Source organism: Bison bison, unplaced genomic scaffold, assembly GCF_000754665.1.
Source record: "Bison bison bison isolate TAMUID 2011002044 unplaced genomic scaffold, Bison_UMD1.0 scf7180017864384, whole genome shotgun sequence".
In the NCBI taxonomy this organism is placed as follows: domain Eukaryota; kingdom Metazoa; phylum Chordata; class Mammalia; order Artiodactyla; family Bovidae; genus Bison; species Bison bison.
Window position 1 is genome coordinate 3,116,715 of NW_011494956.1, and position 13,262 is coordinate 3,129,976.

The following is a 13,262-nucleotide window of genomic DNA, read 5'->3' on the forward strand; positions in this document are numbered from 1 at the left end:
GTCTCCACACTGTTCTCCATAGTGGCTGTACTAGTTTGCATTCCCACCAACAGTGTAAGAGGGTTCCCTTTTCTCCACACCCTCTCCAGCATTTATTATTTGTAGACTTTTGGATCGCAGCCATTCTGACTGGTGTGAAATGGTACCTCATAGTGGTTTTGATTTGCATTTCTCTAATAATGAGTGATGTTGAGCATCTTTTCATGTGTTTGTTAGCCATCTGTATGTCTTCTTTGGAGAAATGTCTATTTAGTTCTTTGGCCCATTTTTTGATTGGGTCATTTATTTTTCTGGAGTTGAGCTGTAGGAGTTGCTTAGTTAGTTTTTTAAGGAAACTCTACTCTGTTCTCCACAGTGGCTGTATCAATTTACATTTCCACCAATGGTGTGCACCCTCTCTACATCCTCTCTGGCATTTGCTGTTTGCAGATGTTTTGATGATGGCCGTTGTGACTCATGTGAGGTGATACCTCACTGTAGTTTTGATTTTCATTTCTCTAATAATTAGTGATGTTGAACATCTTTTCATATACCTCTTGGTCATCTGTATGTCTTTTTTAGAGAAATACCTATTTAAGCCTTCCACCCATTTTTGGATGCCATTTTTTTTCTGAGTCAAGTAGGAGAGAACTTTGGAGGCAGAGAAAGAGAAGACACAGGCTAAATTACTGCTTCAGGAGCTGTTGACTGAGTGCTTATCAGGTGCTAGAAGTTGTGATAAACATTAAGTATGTCATTTCATTTCAATTCTTACTAGAAACCTAGACAGATGTTTTTTCTATCTTATATATAGATGAAGTAAGCAAGTAAAAGTATACAGATTAAGAAATCTGCCACAGCTGGCTAGTAGAAAACCCCTTTATCCTCAGAACTTTTGATTTTGAAGCCCATTTGTTTAATTGCTATAAAACTTCCAATTTCGTTTTTACAGAACGTCAACAGCATGAAATCTGTAATGAATTTGAATATTATGTCTTTATTTTAAAGCATTTTCCTTTGTACAAAAGTGAAGAATCTGTAGATTTATAATGGAAAATATAGTGCCTTATAGATCTTAGAGATTTTTTCCTTTGAAGTTGTGGTCATCAAAAACATAATTATATCAAGCATATGCTATATGGACTTTTAATAAAAACCTCTCAGATCTTTCTTTGTATAGTTATATACTGGTAAGATGTTTTAATAATACATAGTTTATTAGAGTGAAGAATAGTAGTCTGAAGATAGAGCCCCAAAGATTGCCAAAATTTAATTTTAAGGCAAAGAAAGAGAATGGAAATATTGATAGAAGGTCAAGAACTCAGAGTATCATAGATGCTAAAGGACATGTACACCCTCTTTTCTGAGAACAGAACTGACCAGAGTGTGTGTCTAAAGATGAAAGGGCTAGGCTAGGATGGTGGGTAAGGGATGTGTGGGAGAGAGCACCACCACATGGAGAATGTGGGAATAACATTGAAGGGATAACTAGACAGCAGAAATCAAACAGTAGCCAAAAAAGATGAGTAATCAAAAGGAGAAAGAAAACGGAGTATTCTGAATGATTGAGGTGTTGATGGTGGGGATGGAAAGAAGGCACACTCAAGAAATGGTTAGGAAGATTCTGGTGGAGCAAAAGGCATAGACAGTGATTTCCGTGTTTATTGCGTGTGCATTAGTTAAATGGTGGACTTACTGAAGTAACAATCCATAGGAAAAGAAGTAAGTTTATAAGGAGAAATTCAGATTTATTGTGTTGTGTTTATAGTATTATGGTGCAGTTAAGTGGAACTTTTAACATTAGAAGAGGACCCTAAAATGATTAAAGAATCCTATACTACTTTTATAAAGCCTTCTGAAATTTAATTACATGTTAAAATTCTGCCACATAATAATTGGCATTAAAGGTACTGTGTTCTATAAAAGCTATTGTGTTTAGGAATTCTATGAAATTCACTTACAAATTCAATTACAATTAGAGAACATTTTAAATTGCATTAATGACCACAAATAAACTTTTCATAATTAACTGTTTCTACTGGCCTCAATAGATCAAATAGTTTTTTTTTTTTAAAAGACACTCTAATACTTCTTATATTTGACTGATGTTTTCATGACCTACAAAAGATTTGGCTGGTCTAAGTTAGACAGGTTAGACAAATCTATATTTCCAGAGAAGGTTTCTACCACAAAAGCCTTCCAACATTCATGGACATCATTTTGATGATTCTCTGTTTCTGACCAGAAATACTGACTTTGATTCCCCCTTTCTTCTTTTGGAAAATAAAGTAATACATTTCACAATTGAGCCACCAGGGAAGCCTGCTAGGTAATAAATCATGCCAAACCTTAGTATTTTAAAACAGCACCCAATTCATATTCTGTAGGTCTGCTGGGAGATCTGAACCAGCTTGATATAACTTGGCTTATGCATCTGTGGTCCACTGTTGGATTGGCTGCTGGCTGGCCGATCTAGCTTGGCCTTACAGACAGCTGTTTATCAGCATATCTTAGTTATCTTTCACATGGTCTCTCATTCTTTGACAGTGACTCAGACTCATTACATAGTAGTCCCTGGGTTCTTCATAGAATAAGGTGGCAAGCCTTACTGCACCAGTACTTTTTAAAGCCTATGGGTGAGCTTCTCTGAAACTCCCTTACCTAGTGGTAATTTGGAGGAGAGAAAAGGAAGAAAATCATCAGAATAGGAATACAAGCCTCTTCCTACAGCAGCAGCTCTTTAGGGCCCTCTACTGGCAAAGCTTAACATTTTGCCAGCTAGCAAAGGGAGAAATATTTACAAGGTCCAGCTCCAGTATTACAAGCAAGGCAGTGAAGGGTGGATTTAGAGCTGAAACACAGTAAATGGATAGCAGTCACAAATAGGAAACACATTTATGCAAAGTGGTTAAGCTAATAAATTCGTCTGATTATTTCCTATGGACCTAAATATAAGTAGCTGTTGGATAAATGTGGCCATGATGTTTGCAACACACATTTAGAAGAATTAGTGAGTTATCAGTGACAATTTTTTGAGATATGATTCATTAATATAGTTAACATTAAATATTTGATCAGCATGTGATTTTTATCCTATATATTACTTGATCAGAGTGCCAATAAAACCCCACTTTCATCTGGCAGGAAAGTCTATTATGTGATTATCTAGTATTATTTTTTTAGCAGCAAAATATATATTACTTTCACATTGAAAAACATTTTTTCCCAATTGTGAGGGAAGTTCAGGTGTGGCTTTAATGCATTATGCATGTTGGTGGTATTTAGAGTGTGCCTGGAGATATGAATATTAAAAACTTAGGATATTCCTATTATAAGGGCTGTAAGATTTCATTGGGATAATTCTTTCCATATACCAAAAAGCCAATTAACTGTAGCTCAGTGGCAATGCAACTTTAAAATTCTACTCTAATCTCTTAAACTGGAACTAGAAAAAAATATAGAATTTTTTGTATGTGGATGGCTTGTATCTTATAAGCAATAGAGTTAGTGTCGTATAACTCAAAATTAAGTACCAGAAAAATTGCAGAGCCCTTTTCTTGAGAGGAAGTGAATTAGTGACCAGTTGAAGACCTGTTTAAAAGGGAAAGGCAGGGCAATGGAAAAGAGTAGATTAGGGAACAAGGAGCCGTATTTGGTGTCAACAAGAAGCTGATCAATAATGTCCAACAAGAAGTTCTTCAGACTAAAGGAAGTCAAAGAAACCACAAATCAGTGCCACTAATGACACAAAATTAAGTTTACCCTGTTTCTTTCTAAACAAGTCATATCAGGCCAGCTTCCTTAAAAAAGTTAGTGATGTTCATGGGATGACTACAGAGTCATGGTTCATGAAACAGATAAGAATTATAAAAGAAGATATTACAATAGAGGTGATTGGTTAAAATATGATATATATGGTGGAGAAGATAAATGAAAATATATTTAGGAAAAATAAGTTACTAAATTGTAACTACCATTGTGAGCTCATGTCATCAATAATAAATCTATATTTAAGTTCTATCCCAAAAGTATTCATCTATCCTACCTCTAGAAATTTTGTTTTCTGGTGAAATTCAGCTTATTCTGAAATTTTGTCTCTAATACTCCTCTCCATTTAAAAGTACCTAGGACCAACCTAGATAACATATTGAAAAGCAGAGACATTACTTTGCCAACAAAGGTCCATCTAGTCAAGGCTATGATTTTTCCAGTGGTCACGTATGGATGTGAGAGTTGAACTGTGAAGAAGACTGAGCGCTGAAGAATTGATGCTTTTGAACTGTGGTGTTGGAGAAGACTCTTGAGAGTCCCTTGGACTGCAAGGAGATCTAACCAGTCCATTCTAAAGGAGATCGGTCCTGGGTGTTCTTTAGAAGGAATGATGCTAAGGCTGAAACTCCAGTACTTTGGCCACCTCATGCGAAGGGTGTTCTTTGGAAGGAATGATGCTAAGGCTGAAACTCCAGTACTTTGGCCACCTCATGCGAATAATTGACTCATTGGAAAAGACTCATGCTGGGAGGGATTAGGGGCAGGAGGAGAAGGGGACGACAGAGGATGAGATGGCTGGATGGCATCACTGATTCGATGGACATGAGTTTGAGTGAACTCCAGGAGTTGGTGATGGACAGGGAGGCCTGGCGTGCTGCGATTCATGGGGTTGCAAAGAGTCAGACACGACTGAGCGACTGAACTGAACTGAACTAAACTGAAGGATTTTGAAGAATAGCTTCAAACTAACTTTTTTAAAAAACTAATTTCTAAATTTACTGAGCTAAGTTAACTTGTTATTAATGAAGTGATATAAGTTGATACTAATGAATAGATTATTTCAGGAAAAAGGCATCAGGTTATAAAAACATAAAAATATGTGAAAGGAAGGACTGAAAATATACTATATGAGTCTGCCAGATAAACTTAAAAAAAAAAAAAACTTGGGAAATTTTGGCAATATTGGCACAAAGTTGAATCATGGAGTCTCACTCAGATGCATGTGCCAACCAGGACTCACTCATTCCATAATAAAAACTCTGTAACACAGATAGGCTCTAATGATATCTTTTTTCTTTGAGTGTCTTTTGATTATTGTGAGAGCTGAAGATAAATATGCCAATACATGGTGTCAGGACTTTGATGCTAGGTGAAATGCAAGTGTAACAATGAGTTTTGTTATGATAATTTATTCTTTCCACTTTAGAACAGTCTTTGAAAGAAGTTGATATGTTAAATTATTGGTGGTGATTTATACATTTTAGTGCTAGTTTTTGTACATGTTAGTGTTAGTTTAATTTTGTGATATTTATATGCTTAGAACATTTTTGTGTATTAGATTTATAATTACATAAACATACTTTCCATGTACAAAAGCTTTTTGAACATTATAATATCAAATTATCTATCAGATCAATGGAAAGAAAAGCTGTTTAATAAGACATTGATGAAAATGTGATATTTGACCAAATGATGGTCAGTCCCTTTGACTGACCACAGAGTAATGCTTTCTCTATTATAGATACAGGATTTTATTGTGCTGTCAGGGTATTTTTTAATTTTCTCCAAAACAAGGTAATTACAATGACTATGTATTTTTCACTTGAAGATGTAGTTTTATATAGAAGCCAGTTGCAATATCGTTTTTGTCATATAATTTTCAAGAAGTTTCTGCTGTATGTGGATGAATGAGAAAGAAAGATTCTTTGAGAATGAAAGATTTTTAATATTCATGATGGTACTGGTTTTGATTAATGAGAATACTGTGGATTATTTTTTTTCAACTTTTATTTCATTTCCTTAAACAGATATGACTTACTTTATTTGGAATTTAAGTATTAAAAACCCACTAATCGCAATGCAGGTTTGATAACCACGAAGAGATGAGAGAGGGGATAGAGGCCTGGGTAGGCAGAGCTCAGACTGCAGTGTGGCTGTAAGTCTCTATGGGCTGAGGGGGAGCCCTTGAGGGACTCTTAGGACAAGTAGAAATGACTAGTTCCACTACTATCCTTAGTCACTGACCAGAAGCAAGCTGGGGAGGGTGTGGCCCTGGTATGAATGCTGTAGCAGAGCCTCCAAAAGCAAAAGCCAGAAGCTGCTGTCTGTTCTTTGCCTGACAGTTTTCTTCTTTAAGGAGAGATCTTAGCAGCAGTTTTAGCAGAACTTAGCTGCCATACCTGTGAAACTTTAAAAAAAGTTTCTTTTTTTTTAAATTTTATTTTATTTTTAAACTTTACATAATTGTATTAGTTTTGCCAAATATCAAAATGAATCCGCCACAGGTATACATGTGTTCCCCATCCTGAACCCTCCTCCCTCCTCCCTCCCCATACCATCCCTCTGGGTCGTCCCAGTGCACTAGCCCCAATCATCCAGTATCGTGCATCGAACCTGGACTGGCAACTCGTTTCATACATGATATTTTACATGTTTAAATGCCATTCTCCCAAATCTTCCCACCCTCTCCCTCTCCCACAGAGTCCATAAGACTGTTCTATACATCAGTGTCTCTTTTGCTGTCTCGTACACAAGGTTATTGTTACCATCTTTCTAAATTCCATATATATGCGTTAGTATACTATATTGGTGTTTTTCTTTCTGGCTTACTTCACTCTGTATAATAGGCTCCAGTTTCATCCACCTCATTAGAACTGATTCAAATGTATTATTTTTAATGGCTGAGTAATACTCCATTGTGTATATGTACCATAGCTTTCTTATCCATTCATCTGCTGATGGACATCTAGGTTGCTTCCATGTCCTGGCTATTATAAACAGTGCCGCGATGAACATTGGGGTACACGTGTCTCTTTCCCTTCTGGTTTCCTCAGTGTGTATGCCCAGCAGTGGGATTACTGGATCATAAGGCAGTTCTATTTCCAGTTTTTTAAGGAATCTCCACACTGTTCTCCATAGTGGCTGAAAGGAAACTATTAGCAAGGTGAAAAGACAGCCTTCAGAATGGGAGAAAATAATAGCAAATGAAGCAACTGACAAACAACTAATCTCAAAAATATACGAGCAACTCCTACAGCTCAACTCCAGAAAAATAAATGACCCAATCAAAAGATGGGCCAAAGAACTAAATAGACATTTCTCCAAAGAAGACATACAGATGGCTAACAAACACATGAAAAGATGCTCAACATCACTCATTATCAGAGAAATGCAAATCAAAACCACAATGAGGTACCATCTCACACCAGTCAGAATGGCTGCAATCCAAAAGTCTACAAATAATAAATGCTGGAGAGGGTGTGGAGAAAAGGGAACCCTCTTACACTGTTGGTGGAAAAAAGTTTCTGATAATAAAAAAAGGCTCTATGTGCTAAGTGGCAGATTCCCTGGTTTCAATTGTCTTGTTAAGTGACTTTTAAAAGTATTTTTGAAAACCCAGTTGTGGTAGTCTTCAAAGAAGGCCACTGTCTATTCCTTTTCCATTCTGTAGGTCATTCTGTTCTCACATCCTGAGGTGCAATCTGTGGACTCTGTCCTTGAATCTGGGTTGGCCTTATCCCTATGAGATCCTAGATAGGATCTTGAGATCATTAGAGGATCAACTGGTAAAACAATAGGATCTGTACTATAGTTAATGGTATTATGCCTTGCTAATATGTTAGCTGTAATAATGTAGTAAGGTTAGAAGTTAGAAGTAAGGAAGAAGTTAACAGGAAGAGAACCCAGTGAGGGTTATATAGGAACTCTCTGTACTATTTTGTAACTTTTATGCATGCTTAATATTAGTTCAAAATAAAGTAAAAATATATCTAAATGTATCATCTATTATTTCCAGTTTAGTGTCATGAAATGGGGTAAAAACTTCAAGATACTTAATAAACAAGCTGAATGTAAGCAATAATAACAACAAAACCCCCAACCCCTTAATTATATGGACTTTAGCCCAGATTCTGTCACGGATATTTATCATATGACTACTATATGTAAGAAATGAGGCATTTAGGAAGAACTCACAATACTAAAAATATGCTTCCTTAACTTCAAAGGCTCTAGTATAAGAAATGGGTAATTACAAAGAAAAACTGTATGAAAAGTTCAAATGAAGGCGTGATGACTGCTGTCTGGGCTTTCAGGAGGAGGTGAAATTAAACTGAGTCTTCAAAAATGATAAAGTTTCATTTAGCAAAGGTAGACAAAGATAATTCTGGGTTGTGCATGTCCTGGGTTAGCATGTGTAACACTGGAAAATATAGAAATCATGAGCAAAATATTGTGTAATAGGATTAAAAGAAATGTTGGATGAGATTGAACATGATCATGAATGCCAGGCCAAGAAATAAATTAATACTTTAGTATAATTCTTCAATTTAAAAACATTTTCAGTAGGAATTGTGTATTGAATGCTTATAATGTTAAGGTATTGCACTCAGTGTGAGAGATGCAAAGAAATACAAGATGTGGTCTAAGTATAACTTGTCTTCATAAAACAGGCAACTGTCCATCTCTGCTTCTTTAAATCTTGCTTATCCTTTGAGGTCCAGCTCTAATGCTGTCTCCTCTCAAAGCTACCCTGTTCAGCAGTAAAGTGACCTTCAGGTATTCCTCCTTGTACCAAATTGAGTACATGTCTTGGATTATTCTTTTACAGACTGAATTCTTAGAGGACAGAGATGTCTTTTTCTGAGCCATCAATGCAACATTGACAAACCCAATTTATGAATATTGCTGAAAAAACTAGAAAAGGAGTGAAGATTTTTGAGGTTATTTGTGTTATTTTCTTCTCTGTCAAACGTTGCTTTTTGTCACCCAGTCTGTGCACACCAGCTTTTAGTATCTGAGTCAGGTAGCCCGTGTTATAAGAATGAAAACTGAAATGAATCAAGGATGTTGCTCTTTTACTATTCTATACCTACAGTCACTTAAATTTGGACAGCATTTATAAAAGGTGGTAAGAAACAAGATTTACACAGACTTCTGTTAATCTAGAGCATTAAAACAGGAACCCACTTAGAATTTATTTTACTTCCAGTCATTCTCTCATATGAGGTATGACTAGTCTTAGTTAATCTCAACATGAAAGCCATTTCTTAACTATAGTTAGAAATGTGATCTTTTCTCTCTTCTGGAACACTGTATTGCTTACTAATACTAGTGATTGAAAACGCTTTTTCATAAATGCTTTCCAATCTCTGATACTATTCTATGTGCAAGTTTTTGCTGCTTATGACATTTTCTACTTAGAAGTGAATGATTAGTAAATATGGTTATTTTTACTGCATACCTGAATCAGGTCAGAAGCAATAAAGATACTTTAAGCTATAAAACATGTAGACAATGTCTATGAGTCCTGGAGCCAATTTCTGACCTACTGCCTGTGCAACCATATTGAGGGAAGTAATGTGAGATGGTTGATCAGTGGTTCTTAATGGTATTTTTGTTGATTTCCTGCCGATTTTCCTATTGCTCTTTGAGCTTCCCTCCCCCCTTTTACATATTACACGATTCACAGTCTGGCAAAAATTTGCAGAGAAAGTATCCAAGTGATGGGCTCACAGCAGGTGCTGGATCAAACGGGCCTTGTTCTCTGGCCCTTGGGAAGTCTGCATGGATCAGAGGAATCCAGGGGCTGCCCTTCAGATGACCTGTAGTAAAACTGCAGAGGACATGCTCAGTTTCTTTCCATGGATAAACAAAGTGTAGATGAAATATTTTTGTTAGCTTGAATAGAGGAATTTATTTTATATACACATGGCCTGTCTGTGCAGTTGACTGAAAATGGCATGAAGTAAATCTTGTCTAATAGATACTTAAAAAGAATATCATTTAAATATCTAACTGTGTAAAGGTCACTGTTTTACTTTTTGATCTTTGTAAGGATATAGCAGTTTCCACTGAATATGCGACAGAAAAAAAAATCATGAGAAATGTGAGGACTGCATAGTGAAAAAAATATATACTCCAGTAACATGCATTTGAGAAGGTCATCAGGAGGTTCAAAAGCCTGATAAAATTGCCATGTCAGTTTTGGACTTTATCCATAGATTTTAGCAACATCAACTTCTAAGTATGGTACTCGGCTGATTCTATACTGATAAACATTTTGCCTGTTTATAGAATGTCAAGTGATTTTTTTGTTTGTTTAATTGGATCTTTATGATAATTGCAATTTGGCAAATATTTGTTTAACATTTATTTGTAAATGGCATTGGTTTAGATACTAGGAATGCAAGGAAGAGTTGATGTACCCCTGTCTTCATAGAGTTTAATTATCAATCAGTTAGTAAAAGTTAATAAAAATGAGAGGAAATGGATTAGAATTTCTTTTACTGAAACAAAGTCTGAACAGTTTTGCTATTTGGGGAATCTCAGATTCTATGTATTCCTCACAAAGGTAAAAGGTGATTTTTTTCCCCCTCTTGTCAGAAGATTTAGTTCTTCATGTGGCTAATATATATAGGGTGAAGGAAACTTCATATTTATATTATTTTAATTAAAAAAGAAAAGCATGTTTTATTTATTTATTTTGTAGCATAATTGATAAACGTGAACCAATAGGTTAATGTGATGAATCATCTATATCTACATAATGATATAATTCTCAAAACTATAGAAATATTTATTAGGCTTATTTTATTCAAATTAGAAGAGAGCACATGATACTCTTACAGATATTCCTTAATACTTATGATTATAGAATTAAGCTTTATGGAGACTATATTTTCAAAAACTTCAAATATCTAGCTTTACTTTTCCCAGAAAAGAACATTCAATTTGTTCCCCCATTCCAGATGTAAAAGAAGGCTGCATTTTCACCTTTTCCTCCCAAATAGCTTGATATTTCCTATAATTTTTATAATATATTAGGAAAACTTTGACAGTATGTTTTTATGTTTATAAATTTGCAAGATAACATAGTTTACACATTTTAGACATGCAGTCTGTTGTGACAGAGGGCAATTAAGATTAAAATCAGATAAAAACTGAGTGAAGATTGATACTATGTGAATGGCAGATGCAATTTGCCTGTGATTTCATGTAACTGAAATACTTCAGAATACTTGCATATTTATGGGTGCCCTCTCATTGAAGTAATAATGATGAAGTGTGAATTATCATATAAGCAAGTCATTGCATTTTCAGTTTTTAAGATTAACATTTACTGGGAAGGTCACATATTAATTTTGAAATGACCTGTGCTTATGTGAGGATTAAACCAGTTTGGAATATGGTTGTTCAAGTGATCGTTTCAGGTTAGTCATTCTCATAACAACAGATTGAATTTTTAATTTTAATACCAGGTATGTATTGCTACCTCCTTCTATAATTTTTCAGTTCTCCAGCTTTCTTTTTATGATAATTTATGTAGTTACATCATTTGTTTTATAGGAATTTAGGATTTCAAGTCTTTCTTTAAAATATTGGGTAACCTTGAAGGTTATTTTTGAAGACCCTGGTTAATAAAAACATTAAAATTGCAACAAAATATTTGGAAAAATTCAATGAAAACAAAGGTATATCTATTATATCTACTAAAAGGCTATATCTACTAAAATTTTATGTTTATTTAATTATATCTACTGAAAGTGTTCATAGTGTCATAGAAGAGAAACCCTGATATTAATAGTATGAGCTAAATGCTAGCACAAGATAGCGAAAACAGTCATTGCTGAGACATTCATGCTAGCAAAGAATACATCAATATGAACAGGTCAAATAGGAGAAAATTAAAAAGAAAATCTGTTTCTTTATTGTATAGCTTTTTAGCCAGAATTATATACTCTTTTAAAATTCATTTCATTGACAAATTTTCACACACTTACTATAACTTTAACAAGGCCTAATAGGAATCCTTAAAAGATATATCTGTATGAATGACTAGGAATTATTTGTGTTCAGTAAATTGATTATAAATGGATGTGTGTGTGGTACTATAGGGAGGCTATTAAGCAAAGTTATTCCTTTAAGTTTTTTTAAACTTTCTCCTATAATCTTAGTTGTACCATTAATTTGCTAAGAAAATGTTTGCTTCGAAGATAATACAATGGTAAACACAATACCAATTTCAGGTGAAATGACCATGAAATCAGAAACATCATCCTTTAATTTAGTGAGAGCTTCATGTCTAATAGTTAAGAATTCAGTAAAATAATTAATTTTTGCTATAAAGATCTACTTAGGTTTTTTTCCTCTTATTTTTCCCCCAGGAGTAATTTCCCTATTGTTAATGGGCCACATGATCACACCAACTGATATATACCAGGTTGAGCAAGACTAGCTTCTTTTTTGGGCCATTGACTGTCTGGCTCATATCTTCCCAGTTGGGTATCAAGGAAGGTGGGTAACTGCATGCTTAAAGATCTTCCAGGATCTGCAGGAGGAGATTATGGACATATTCACCCGACCTTAAAGCAGTGGGGTGAAGAATTAAAATTCAAATTGTATGTGTACATAAAAATTTCTAACTATTCCTTGAAATGTAAAGTTAATTTCTTAATAAAAATAGAAATGTTTTCTCTCTCCTACTGGTGAGGACTGTATAGGAGTAAGTTTTAGTAAATCCTTCATGGACTTTTTCTCTTCTTTTTCTGGAGTTGCATCAGTTATTAGAAATTAAAGGATTCCTTAGAGACTGAAGAGAAGGTTTAAAGATGTTAGTTACTCTTTTGAAATATAAAGGAAAATCTTGTTAGGAAAACAGGGACTTTCTGACAAAACAACCAGTTTTAGCTCCATCCTCCACTGTTATGAAACCATAACTAGTACAGATATTGGTTTCATGGATTCAGTGAACTTCCTAAAATGGATTCTAAGAAGAGAGTTAATGAAAAGACATTTTCCCCTATTCTTTCCCCCCATTTGACCTTTTTATTTGGCTGAATGTCAGAGGTTACAGCTAGCTAAATTTAGATGTTCACTTTATTACCTATATCTTTAACCTTCAAAGTGTGATTCTTGGACTAGGAGCATTAGTACAGAAGCCTCAGCATTATTTCAGAAGCTGTTAAGAAATGCCACTTCTTGGACTTTACCCAAGACCTACTGAATCAGAAACTCTGGGGTTGTGGCTTAGCAATCTGTGAATTCTCCTCCAGATGATTTGATACCTGTTAAAGAACAACAGACTGGTTCCAATTAGGAAAAGGAGTATGTCAAGGCTGTATATTGTCACCCTGCTTATTTAACTTATATGCTGAGTGACTTCACTTTCACTTTTCCCTTTCATGCATTGGAGAAGGAAATGGCAACCCACTCCAGTATTCTTGCTTGGAGAATCCCAGGGACGGGGGAGCCTGGTGGGCTGCTGTCTATGGGGTCACACAGAGTCAGACACG